Below are 12,815 nucleotides of genomic sequence, written 5' to 3'. Positions count from 1 at the left end.
TTTGTTTCAGCATAAGCATATTTTTCTGGGATATTTTTGTCTGGCACCTTCAATCATTGTTTTATTTACTTCAAATGTTTTGCATAGTTCACATGTTAAAGAATTGCCCATTTACATTTTGCTATGAAAGATAACTTACAGGCGAGTTATACATCTGTGTCAACAGTTTATGTTTATCAAATTATTGATGTGATCTTGTTTCATGAACTGAGACATATCCTTATTTTTCTACTACCATCAAAATTTGATGTTGTGATTTGAACTTAACAAAATAACGCCATTAGACTTATTGTTGACATTTATACAGAGGTCTATTCAATGATTCAGTTTGCCAATCTCCTGTCAAGAGAAAATGTTTACAGAACAAGTTAATAAAAAGTTTTGTCACATATATCCTAGAACTTATTGATTATCAGCTAGGCTAGTTATGCCTTAGGGCTGATGAAGGTAAAATTGCTAAATGAACCTTCCACAAATCAATTTATAATCTAAGCTGCCCTGTGTGTTCTGTTTGATGGCTTTCAATCTATATAAATGTTATTTTTACAGTCTTATAAGATACATAACTAGTATTTAAAAGTTCAAAGCCAGTGTAGCTGTCTTGTTAATAAAACTGAATTATTTAAAAGTTCATAGTCAGTGTAACTGTCTTGTTAATCAAAGTATTACAAGTTAAAAAGAAATGACTCACTTGAAGTTGTAGTTTTAGTTTCAAGGTTTAGCCATATTGTTTTATGCTTTATAAGGGTTTGATCATATGTATATATATATATATATATATTATTGAGGAAATCGGGTATTACTGTAAATATATGTAGATACATGTATAACTTATCTTCTTTATACTTGCCTTTATTACTGTAAAATCTTGTTTACCTGCACAGAATTCTTTATCTAATAAAAAAAGTTATGATACTAAATTTTTAGGACCTTAAATGCAGACCGGCATGAAGAGGATAGGTGAGGTGAGGTGAGACCTCCTTGTGTATTATGAACATTATTATTAACTGGCTATTTCTATATCGGCCCTGTTAAAGATGTGAGAGTTGGCTGTATTAGAACTTAGACTCGCAGAGTAGAGGGCTAACACAGATGATCGAGGATCTATAACATGACGAATACAGAAACTGTCAGTTCATAATACTATTATTAAATGATATCAATTCTTCAATTGAAATGGTTCAGTTCTCTCACTTTAGTTTGCCTCAACCAAATGTTATGAAACTTATACACAATGCTTTTTACCATAAAACACAGGTCAAGTTTGAATTTTGTTGGCATCAATTTCATTGTTCTAAAGTTATGTCCCTTTACAAATGAAACAAAATGCTGGAATTTTTGTTTCTGTTCTCTAACTTTAGTTTGTCCTAACAAAATCTTATGAAACTTATACACAATGCCCATTACCACAAAACACAGATCAAGTTTGAATTTTTGTAGCATCATTTTTACATTTCTAGGGTTATGCCCCTTTACAAATGGAAAAATTGCTGGAATTTTTTTTTCCATTCTCTTAACTTTAGTTTGCCTCACCTAAATGTTATGAAACGTATACACACTGCTTAGTATAGCCACAAAACTAATATAAGAGTTCAAATTTAGGTAGCATCACTTTTACAGTTCTTGATTTATGTCCTTGTAAAACGTTATATGCTAGTGGAGGCATCATTTAAATCCCATGGACACATTCCCCATTTATTTTATGATATTTTAGGTTAAAATTGTGAAATAAATGTATTTAATGCATACATATATATCCAAACCATATTTTCCATATTGTACCAGTCTGAAAAGCAATATTAACTCTTGATTTATATTGACAGTGCAATGTCATCAGTATTGCACATGCTGATTTATCCATATTAGGGCTGATTTGCTCATATCATTTAATAAAGTTGCATAGTAAATGTAAATTGGACTCTGGTGGATAGATGTCTGATTAGCAATCATACAACATCTCCTTATATTTATATATGTTATTAGACTTAAATATGATGCCACAGGAGCAATAATAATATTAGAGCTATATTTGGCCCCAGAAATTACAGAAATTATGGAATTTCTAAAGTTCACAAAGGTTATAATTGCAGACTGTTAATTAGAGGATTGTATACTGAATGTTAATATTACCACTTTGATATTTTATTTGCATGGTTTATTTCTGTGAGAAATTAGAGAACTATTTAAGCACACGACCACAGACAAATTAAGTCATCGTAATTATTATAGACTTGATATTATGATAATTGATTTTACACATATATGGTGTACATGTAATATGTATTACCTTTACTGGTTACCCAGTCTTGTGGTGACGATTTCTACTTATTATCATGTTTATTAAAATCCTTTATGTACATACAAATCCGAATATCAATTGTTCAGTTCACAATTAACAAACGAAAGTGTAAAATGATATAGTTGTAAGCAGTCCAAATCTAACTTGATGTTCATTGCTTAGAAAGAGGTAATTAATTTTTTGTTTTATTTGATTTTGTTAAATGTCAGGCTAGATTATTTCCACACCTTTTTATGAATTTACAGAAAAAGTAATTGAACGAGTCATAAGGAGTAAAACTTTTCATGTAAGATTTAATTTAGGTTGTCCTTTAAGTTTCCAAAATCAGTTTGAAAATGAACACCCTATGAAAGTAAGCCATTAATTATCTGATTGGTTTTCTCCTGTAAACAGTTTCTTTTGGGAAAAGAATTTTTACTATATAAAGGCATTCTCTGATGACATTTGATTATTGTCTCTTCAGATGAATATAAAACATCTTTAGAATTTAAAAATCTTTTAGGAATTTCTGCAGCCAAATCTTTTGATCCAGTCTATAATTTTAAAGGCATCAGCCTTAATAGACTTATTATGTTTTTTAGTCCCCTGCATTGACAAGCTGAAAAATCAGTACTAATTAACTATTTTTTACAGGAATTATGCTCCTTCACACAGTACCTATACTTTTTGAGAGATTTGCATGGGGCAGAATTTTAACTCATAATTTGTTGTTTATGAATTTTTTAAAAAATCTTCACTTAAATAACTGGACCAAATTTATCCATACTTTGACACAATCATCATTGTCGACTCAATATTGGGGTCACTGCCTTTTAATGAAGATTTTTACCATATATTTTTTTACTATTTGCCTGATATGATAAAAATGATAAGAGATAAATCATAAAAATGATCAACAAATTTTGCCCCTATAGTTAGTAGATTTTCACTCTTTAATTGAATGGTTACCCTTAAATGAGGATTTTTCTACCCTTTTTTGTGTTTTGAGCAAAAAAGTAAAGAAGATAAAGAGAAACTAAATAAGTTAAATGATCAGCAATATTATAAGTAATATTATAAATTCAAAGTCAGTAGTTTTCCCTCAAACTTGTATATTCATGTAAGTTTAACGATGCAGTTTAAAATTAAAGAAAGTCCTGAAATGTTTTTTGTAAGTTAGTTAATTAAAGTAATCATTATATAATTCTGATTTTCTTAAGTTTTTCTTTTTCCGTTATAATGTTCTCATAATGGACTACTTGGCCTTGCCATAATTAACCATGATATCAAGGTTATTTTAAAAATCCATCTCTCAGCTTGTTGTATGGTATATAAATGGAATATTTATAATAGTATAGTATTACCATACATAATTTATAAGTACTATTTTTAGATTTAATTTTTTAAATAAATTAAGTAACAAATAGAATGTTGATTCGAATTACTCGATAAACAGATTTAAATGGGTTAGATCGTAGAAGTGTTTTAATGTGAGGTAATGATAGTCGAGTGACATAAGAGAGGGTATTAGTCATTGTACAACTTTGGTTAACCAGCAGGCCTTTGAGATTTGTACCACTATAGGGAAATGGACTATAAATGTAGAGTAAATGTCAGTTGGTAGATATTTGCTACTAGAATCAATATCATTACAATTGATTATAACCTTTTATTTGATTTCCTTTTATTCTAACACTTAAACATTTATTTTTATTTTCCCATATATCAACAATTTATTGTTGAAATGGCGATAAATGTAACAGGCTTGTTATCTTTTAACTTAATTGAATGCATCTCATATATAATGTCGAGATCGGTGCACCTTTGGCTACAGGTACATATGTATTTGCTTTTCTTTAATTATAGTTCCAAATGATCCATTATTAACTTCTTACTATAATTTTAGCAGCAAACTGAATAGTTTTATACTCTGATTTATCTCATTTGAATGTATTTTTAGTTCATCTTTACTGTTCTATTATAAGACATGTTAGGCAATGAAACATGATTGTCAGCCTTGTGGGTGTAGATTTTCCTTTATATGGATACAAGAATCTATTCAAAAGTCTGTTTTTATTACTTGTCAGTAGGTCTTATTATTTACATGGATTGGAATTGTTTGATTTAGTGTTTACTTGTCTAAAAATGTAAACCAATAATGGTGCAATTAGGATTTAAATCAGTGTTTTTTTCAGTTTTCATTTATATATTATGTTTTTTGTCATCTTCAGAGGAAAATGGAAATATTATTTAACAACAGAACCAGAATTTGTTTTCTGAATGTTTGAGTGGGACTTTTCGTTGCTATCATGTAAATGTATACTGTGAATTCATTATTATTCGTTGGATACCAATTTTCGTGGATATTGTGGGTACACGTGAACCACTAATTCAAATGTTTAACGAATAACAATTTTTCGAAAGGCTTTGTATACAGAGTCTGAGATTGGCAAAAGCACCAAATCAAATATCCACAAGTATGCAAGTTTTCAGCATTCCTTGAAAATTGATACCCAAGAAAAAAACGAATTCACAGTACTCGTATCTCCTTTCATTCATATTTCTGTTTTGCCAACTTCTTGGCCTGTTGTTAGGTATATATGTATATAATTTTCTCCTATTGAATACAACTAATTATCAGTTAACAGTGGAAATAATACATTTGTGGATTTTCATAAGTGAATTATTGCCGAGATAATCATGTAGTTAAAAGATGAATAGAATTCAAATACTGTAAATTCAGAAATTTTCGTGATGTTTTAATTATTGAAAAAAATTGCGACAGGATTGTTGTTGCAAAAAAAAACTTAGTTAAAGAATGACTGGAATTGCAAAAATTAATCTTGCATTTTTGTTGATTATTAACAAAAGCAATAATAAATGCACACCCAAATTTCTGAGTTGACAGTAGAAACAGTTACTGTAAACAAACTTATTTTCGCGGATATTTTATTTCGCGCTTTACCCTTTCTTGACCACTTCACGGCTATTTAATTTCGCACTTTTCTGATTTTCTTGATGAAGTTTATTAAGAAAAAATCCAAGTTTTACACATATTCGCAACGATTTATATTCACGTAATTTTTCTACTCGCGAAAGTCACGAAAATAAAGCACTCGCGAAAATAAAGTGCTTGCGAAAATAATTTGGTTTACAGTATTGAGTTAATTTTTACCATTTTGAAAGGAAGTACAATAGGTTAATTCAAGAAATGTTTGGGTGTTTATTTCATTAGTTATAATAACTTTGTCTTAAGGGAGAGCATTGATAGCAAGAAAACATTTCCAAAAGATATGATTTATTCCTTAGTGAAAAGAAATATATAGTTATTTTATCATATAGAGCTTATAATAGTACAAAATGAAAGTACTTACTTGCTGCCCAAGTGAAATTGCTAATTTCGAAAGAAAAGGATGGAAAAAAATATTGAAATATGGCATTTTTTATGATATTGTATATATATTTGTAACAGGTATGAGTAACAGTGTTCACAAAAAAAACCCCAGCTCATTGACTTTTCTTTCTCTTATTATGAAAGAAAAGGAATTGTAAAACACTACCATACATTTTATTCTGCCCTGCATTGAAGGAAAGACCATTCTCAATTTCTGTTTTAGTTTACTTCTCTATTTTCTTTCTATACAGGGCCAACTCCTTTCTTATCTTTTTGATGTAAACTTACTGTAATTGACTTGTGGGTGTGTTATATAAGACAATATTTCACAATTGAGTCAGTATATGTATAGAACAGTTCTAAAGCTTCCATCTCTGACTCGGGATCCGGAGGTGACACATTTTTAAGGTCTTTCCTCTCCGCGAGGAAAGACCTTATTGTTTTTCTAATGTTTTTTTTTTCTTTTTTTTCTTCCAGCATTTTTTTGGCACTCCCTCCTACCGCTTCTATTGGAGTTATCAATACCAAAATTGAATCATCGATAGACCTAAACATGAACTTTTACCAGATGAACTTTTGTAGGATTTCACCATCCCCTTTAGAAGTAATCTCCCTTTTATTGATTTTTTTCAACATGGTCCCCCACAAATGTGTTAAAAGATATCATGACTTTATTTGGACAATATGTAGATCTCATCATGATGTATTACCATATGAGGCTGCATAAGATTTCATCATCCCCTTTGAGAGTTGTATCCCCTTGAAACAATTTCTTTTATTTGCATTTTTCTCAAAAAGTATTACGGATAGAATTGAACTGAAAATGACAGCATGTATTAGAACAGATGGCAATGTTTATAAACATAAACAATTAATTTGTTACTAACCCTTATATGGAGTTATTTCCCTTTAAAATAATTTTTCAAAAATTCTATTTCGAGAACCGGAAGTCATAGAGACTTGGAACCTTTACCAATAATCTTAAATTCATATGACTTTTAATATGCACCTAAGGTCAAAGGTCATCGAGTGCAAAAAAAAAAATTAAGCTGCAATTTCAAGCTTACATATTAGGAAAACGATAAGACTTTGTTGCATACATACAGCGTATAAAATGTTGTTCTCGACGAGCTCTACATTTTATACTATAAGTCCAAAAATGTCCGACCGTCTGTTCAAAAGTTGCAACGGGATAAGTCTTAAAAGTATAGTATTGTGTGTATATCTTTTTAAAGGTAACAGATATCAACCTACTATAAACTGCAAAGATGATCAGTAATTCAAGACCTTCAATTTGAGGTCAATGTCAGGTCATGACGAAATTTCACCTTGACCTTCACAGTATACAATGACCTTGACCTTGTGATATTTGAAAGGTTAAGTGGTCCTGAGTTGAATGGTGCTAGTCCCATGTCTCTACGACTTCCGGTTCTTAAGTTTGGTATTGCATCATATATTTGATGATTAATTGTGACCTTGGTGAACTTTGAAATTGTCCCAATTCTTTTTCTATAATGTTGTCCTTCAACTGTAGATCATTTATCATTTAACAGATTTGAGATATCTATTGTCGTTTTAGAGATAATGCAATTTGAAGTTTTGCGAGTGGAGGCATGTATTTCTGAATCATCAAGAGCTTACCACTTAAAATGTTTTAGAAATTGAAGAGATTGACATAGTTATATGTTTGACCAAATACCAAAAACATTCCATGGAAAAAAACACCAAAAAATCAATTTGAAATTTTCAAGTTTTGCAATGACTTTGTAAGTTTCATAACTTCTATTTATATAGTTGATATTGCATCATTTTTGGCACTTTGTCAAATGGGGTCATCTGATATATCAAATTGAAGGTCTCAATAAACTCTACTTAAAAATGAAAATTTTAAACCTCTTTTTCATCCCAGGCGGAAGGGTGGGGTCATTTAGTGCAAACATTCAAATTTCTCAGATGGTAAGGTTGTCGCATATCAAATGAAAGAACATAAAGCGTACATTTTAAATTTCAAATTGACGTTTTCCAAAAATGGGTTGGATGGGGTTATTAAGTGCAAAAATAAATTTTCTTTTAAGATAGGGTTGTTGTATATCAAATGAAAGGTCATGATGTGTACATTTGAAATATCAAATTCCCAACCTCCAAAAATTAGTTGGATAGGGTTATTAAGTGCAAAAATCAAACTTTCTAGAACATGGCGTTGTCGCATATGAAATGAAAGCTCAACTACTCTATGTTACATATATCATACTTCCAATCTCAAAAATGTAGGCGGATGAGGTCATTAATTGTTAAAAGCGAAAAGTTTGAGAAGGTATGCTTGTCGTATATCAAACGAAAGGTCGTACAAAGTACATTACGAAAACATCACTTTTACAGGAAAGACCTTTCAATTGTTTTACAAACAATTGAGATACTAGTTTGGACAATGTAATTATGAAAGTGACTATTGTCTAACAAACTGCATTAATAATTGTGTTGTAAAAGCACATTTTATACTAATCATATATATGATGTCTATATATAAGTTTGATATTTGTACTGTCTAGTGTGAAGTACTAATTACAGTTGTGGTTAACCATATTCAGTACCATGCCTGAATGTTAAAGGTCACACATTGCTACATGTAAATCATCTGGTAGTAGATAGTAGGTATCTTATAGACTAGTTGATATTATCCGTTTCTTCAAAATCAATTTTACAGATATTCTCGAGGCTTTATGTATCTGACTGTTTACAGGCCATTTGTTTTGTTCACACTTAAATAACATTTAAGTAATTCAGTTTCCAAGATAAAATGTAAATTACAGGAGAAAAATCAATCTGCATATTGTGTTCTTTTTCTAATTATTCAGCTAAAAAGCGAAGTTTCTGTTGATGATGATATTCTAGGCATGAAAATCTACCAAATAATGCCAGTGTATTGTTATTGGTAAAACTTCAGTTTTTTGCCTACAGTTTGTATTTAAATTAAGAGCATGATAATGAAATTTGTCAATCAACAAGAATTAAAATGAGAGTGTCATGACATTTTATTCTTTATCACTCAACTTTTTTGTTGGCGAATGAAAGGATTTGGTTTGTTAGAAAAAGAAAGCTACAATTAGTTGAAAGCTGGTCTTAAAATTTCATGATTGAAAAACTAATTATGTAAAAGGTTGTGTCAAATCCTGTATTGATTTCATAGAAAACAGATTATCAGAGTTGAAATGATTGAAGAAATTGAAAGACGTTCTCTTTGAAGTCTTTTTCTTTTTTGAACGAAAAATTTGAGGTTCATTATGAGAACATTAGGATAACGTTTTTATCTGTATTTTATAGTTTTATTGAAAGTTAATGATATGAGGAAGTCTGAACTCAAACTTATATAACAAATCTAACAAATCTTGAAATAGATTTAAGTTCATAACAAATGGTATGTTATACATGTTATATGTGTTTTGTCTGACAGTCCTAATTGTACTACAAAAACAAGCTGCATTGCATGATTAGAAATAATTGGTATGGTATTTCTGGGCCAAAACTCAATAAGTTATTTAGATATATATATATGCAATTATTGTTGTTAGCCGCAAACAAAGTTGAACTTGGCTTATAATTCAATGGATTCCTTTAGATGCTCAGTCTAGTTGTCTACATGTTGTAAATTTAATGGTAAAAAGTGATCTCATTCACAATCATACCAAATCTCCTTATTTATGTAAATTTTTTAAATCCTTGAAATGCAATTTAAGAAACTAATGATCTTGCATGTATATGTATGGCCCTTATGTGGGAAGTGGGGTACCTGATAAAACCGAGAATGGAAATGGGGAATGTGTCAAAGTGAAAACAACCTGACCAAAGAGCAGAAACATTTTGCATAGATATTGTAATATGAATAATTTGTTAAGGCTAATATAGGAATCCATATTGGATTATGTATGGGATAGCCTCCACAAATATAGGAATCTATATTGAATTATGTATGGGATAGCCTCCACAAATATAGGAATCCATATTGGATTATGTATGGGATAGCCTCCACAAATATAGGAATCCATATTGGATTATGTATGGGATAGCCTCCACAAATATAGGAATCCATATTGGATTATGTATGGGATAGCCTCCACAAATATAGGAATCCATATTGGATTATGTATGGGATAGCCTCCACAAATATAGGAATCCATATTGGATGATGTATGGGATAGCCTCCACAAATATAGGAATCCATATTGGATGATGTATGGGATAGCCTCCACAAATATAGGAATCCATATTGGATTATGTATGGGATAGCCGCCACAAATATAGGAATCCATATTGGATTATGTATGGGATAGCCTCCACAAATATAGGAATCCATATTGGATTATGTATGGGATAGCCTCCACAAATATAGGAAATTGTATTGTTTTGAAGACTCTTAAATGTAAAAAAATATACACACATGTTGAAAGTTAAACAATTGAATTTTACCGTAGGTCTTATTACATAAAATCAAACCTTTGTAGTAAATGTAGATACAACTTTTGTTTTTAACGTCTTCACGAGTAGTCTATTATGATTCTTCCAAAGTATAAACTAGAGTTACCTCCCATTGAACATAATTTCTTTTCTTTTTAGGTAACAAGCTTGGGGAACTCAAAGGATTATCAAACTATTGCCATAAAGAGTAAGTAAATTATATAATAAAAATGTCGTGCTGTGATAATAAAAGTGCAGATATAAAATTGTAAGATTATGGTAATAAAATTTTCTCCTACCATGATTTTATGTCCTACATAATGCATTACATATTTTAGTTTGATGTTCAATGTTGTAGACATTTATGAATGTATAGGCATTTATTGATCATATCTTTTGTTCAATCAACTGATGAAGTGTTGATTGGGGCTTGAAAATAATTTGGAATGCAGCCCTCCATAATTGATTGGAAAGATGAAGTTAACTTTATAATGTGAACACTTTCTCACTAACTAGAGAGTTCCTTAGTTACTGAATTCTCGAGCGTAAAAACTATAAACTTCTTATAGATATTCATTTATATAGTCAGAGGAATGCTGATACTAATGATGTTCTTAAGATTCACTGATCTCTAAAGCCTAAAAACTATGCTCTATCTAAAATGTTGTTTAGTCATTGATATCTATAGCCCAAAATATCTTAAGTGTTCTTTAGTCACTGATATCTATAGTCCTAAATATCTAAAGTGTTTTTTAGTCACTGACATCTATTACCGAAAAAAACTATGCTCTATTCTCAAGTGTTCTTTATTCCATGATATCCATAGCTTCACAAATAAGTTCTACCTAGAGTGCTCCTTAGAGTCACTGATATCTACAGCCTTAATCTATGCTCTAAATAGTGAGTTCCTAAGTGTCGATGATATCTATAGACTTAAAGCTGTGCTCTATTTAGAGGGTTCCTTAGAGTCACTGATATCTATGACCTAAAAACTATGCCCTATCTAGAGGTTCCTTAGAGTCACTGATATCTATAACCTAAACACTATGCCCTTTCTAGAGGTTTCTTAGAGTCCCTGATATCTATGGCCTTAAAACTATGCCCTATCTAGAGGTTCCTTAAAGTTACTGATATCTATGGCCTAAAACTATAGCCTAATATCTAGAGGGTTCCTTAAAGTCACTCTGACTACTACTAGTCACTGATATCTATAGCCTAAAAACTATGCTTTACTTAGAGGGTTCCTTAGAGTCACTGATATCTATGACCTAAAAACTGTGCTCTAAATAGAGGGTTCATTAGAGTCACTGATATCTATAGTCTCAGACCTATTCTGTATCTAGAGGGTTCCTTAAAGTCACTGACATATATATATATAACCTAAAACCTATTCTCTAACTAGAGGGTTCCTTAGAGTTACTGATATCTATAGCATAAAAACTACCCTATCTGGCTCCTAATAGGGAGTTATCTTTAGCTTAAAAACTACTCTATCTGGAGGGTTCTTTAGAGTCAATTACAGGGGTCCAAATTAGCTCTGGTCTGGTGGTCCAAGACCAGTAGAATTTGTGTCTGACCAGTAGATTTTGACAGCTGATGGTCCATCAGACCAGTATAAATTTGTCGATAAAAATCATGGACAAAAAAATTTACCTGCGAAATCAATTACACGGTACTCATGGTACAAAGTATTACAATTAACTTCACAGGTGAGCTTCCCTCACAACACAAAATGAGGAAAGTTTTTGGAGGAGTTAAACCACCGGACAAAATTTTTAAAAAATAAATGAATTTGTCAAATGAATGTAATTTTTACAGGACTAGGAGATTTTTCAGTCCACTGGTCCAGCTGGCCAGTACACAAAAAAGCTTAAATTCGACCCCTGGTCAATGATATCTATAGCCTTTAACTATACTCTTTCTAGAGGGTTCCTTAGAGTCACTGATATCCTTGATTGGGTTGTTCCTTCTGCTTTTTCTTAAAGAATGTACATATCTGAATTTGAGTTTGATATAAACTGCATGTGTTTATATATATACTATGATGTCTCGCATTTCAATGATTATAAAATTGTTGAACAATTTAAAAAAAAAACTTTTATACCATTGATATAGATAAATCAGTCCTCAGTTTGACTCAATTTTATCACAAATGTAAGATTTATTATTGAAGTCAATTAAATTCAACTGCTAGAGCTCTTTTTACAAAATATTGTAGGATAAAATTAATGTTATAAAAAAGTTATACTGAATTGTTCATGACTTGCATGTACTTTTTCTTCATGTGATTTTTTTGTGAAATTAGTTGAAAGATTTTGATAAAAGATAGTATTTCACACCCACATTTTTACACCTGTATTGTTTATAAAGTTTCAGGAACTGATCTGCAGACTTTTTCTTGCTTTTAGATATTTTATAAAGGTTGTTATAAACCAATTATGATGTAGGGTAATGTAGTTTTTGGATAAACATATAATTTGATGATAAATAATTAGAAGTAAGAGTGAAATGTTTTTTGGGGGGATTTTATGCATTGAAATTATGTGGAGTTCACTCTTGGTATTGTACTAAATTTTGTCAATAGGCAGATTGGGGGGAGCTGGACCCCCCCCCCCTTTTGTGGGAAAAATTTGGTTAATTATATAGGGAATCACTGATGCATGACTGGAACGGGCCCCCCTTAGGCGAGTC

General features: G+C 30.8%; 1 protein-coding gene across 6 annotated transcripts in view; it reads left to right on the top strand.

Moving 5' to 3' along the window:
* The window catches only part of LOC143042399 (plasma membrane calcium-transporting ATPase 2-like), a 110,032-nt gene that overhangs the window by 11,516 nt on the left and 85,701 nt on the right, over positions 1 to 12,815 (top strand). For 5 of the 6 annotated variants that reach the window (XM_076214741.1, XM_076214735.1, XM_076214683.1 and 2 more), the window contains exon 3: positions 10,284 to 10,332. The gene's annotated coding sequence lies outside the window, so the exon portion shown is untranslated. Of the gene's footprint in view, positions 1 to 2,354; positions 2,468 to 10,283; positions 10,333 to 12,815 lie in introns of those variants that run through there. The other variant, XM_076214688.1, reaches the window with a different exon arrangement.

The sequence above is a fragment of the Mytilus galloprovincialis genome, chromosome 1 (genome assembly GCF_965363235.1).
Source record: "Mytilus galloprovincialis chromosome 1, xbMytGall1.hap1.1, whole genome shotgun sequence".
Classification (NCBI taxonomy): domain Eukaryota; kingdom Metazoa; phylum Mollusca; class Bivalvia; order Mytilida; family Mytilidae; genus Mytilus; species Mytilus galloprovincialis.
This window is presented reverse-complemented; position numbering and strand designations above follow the sequence as displayed.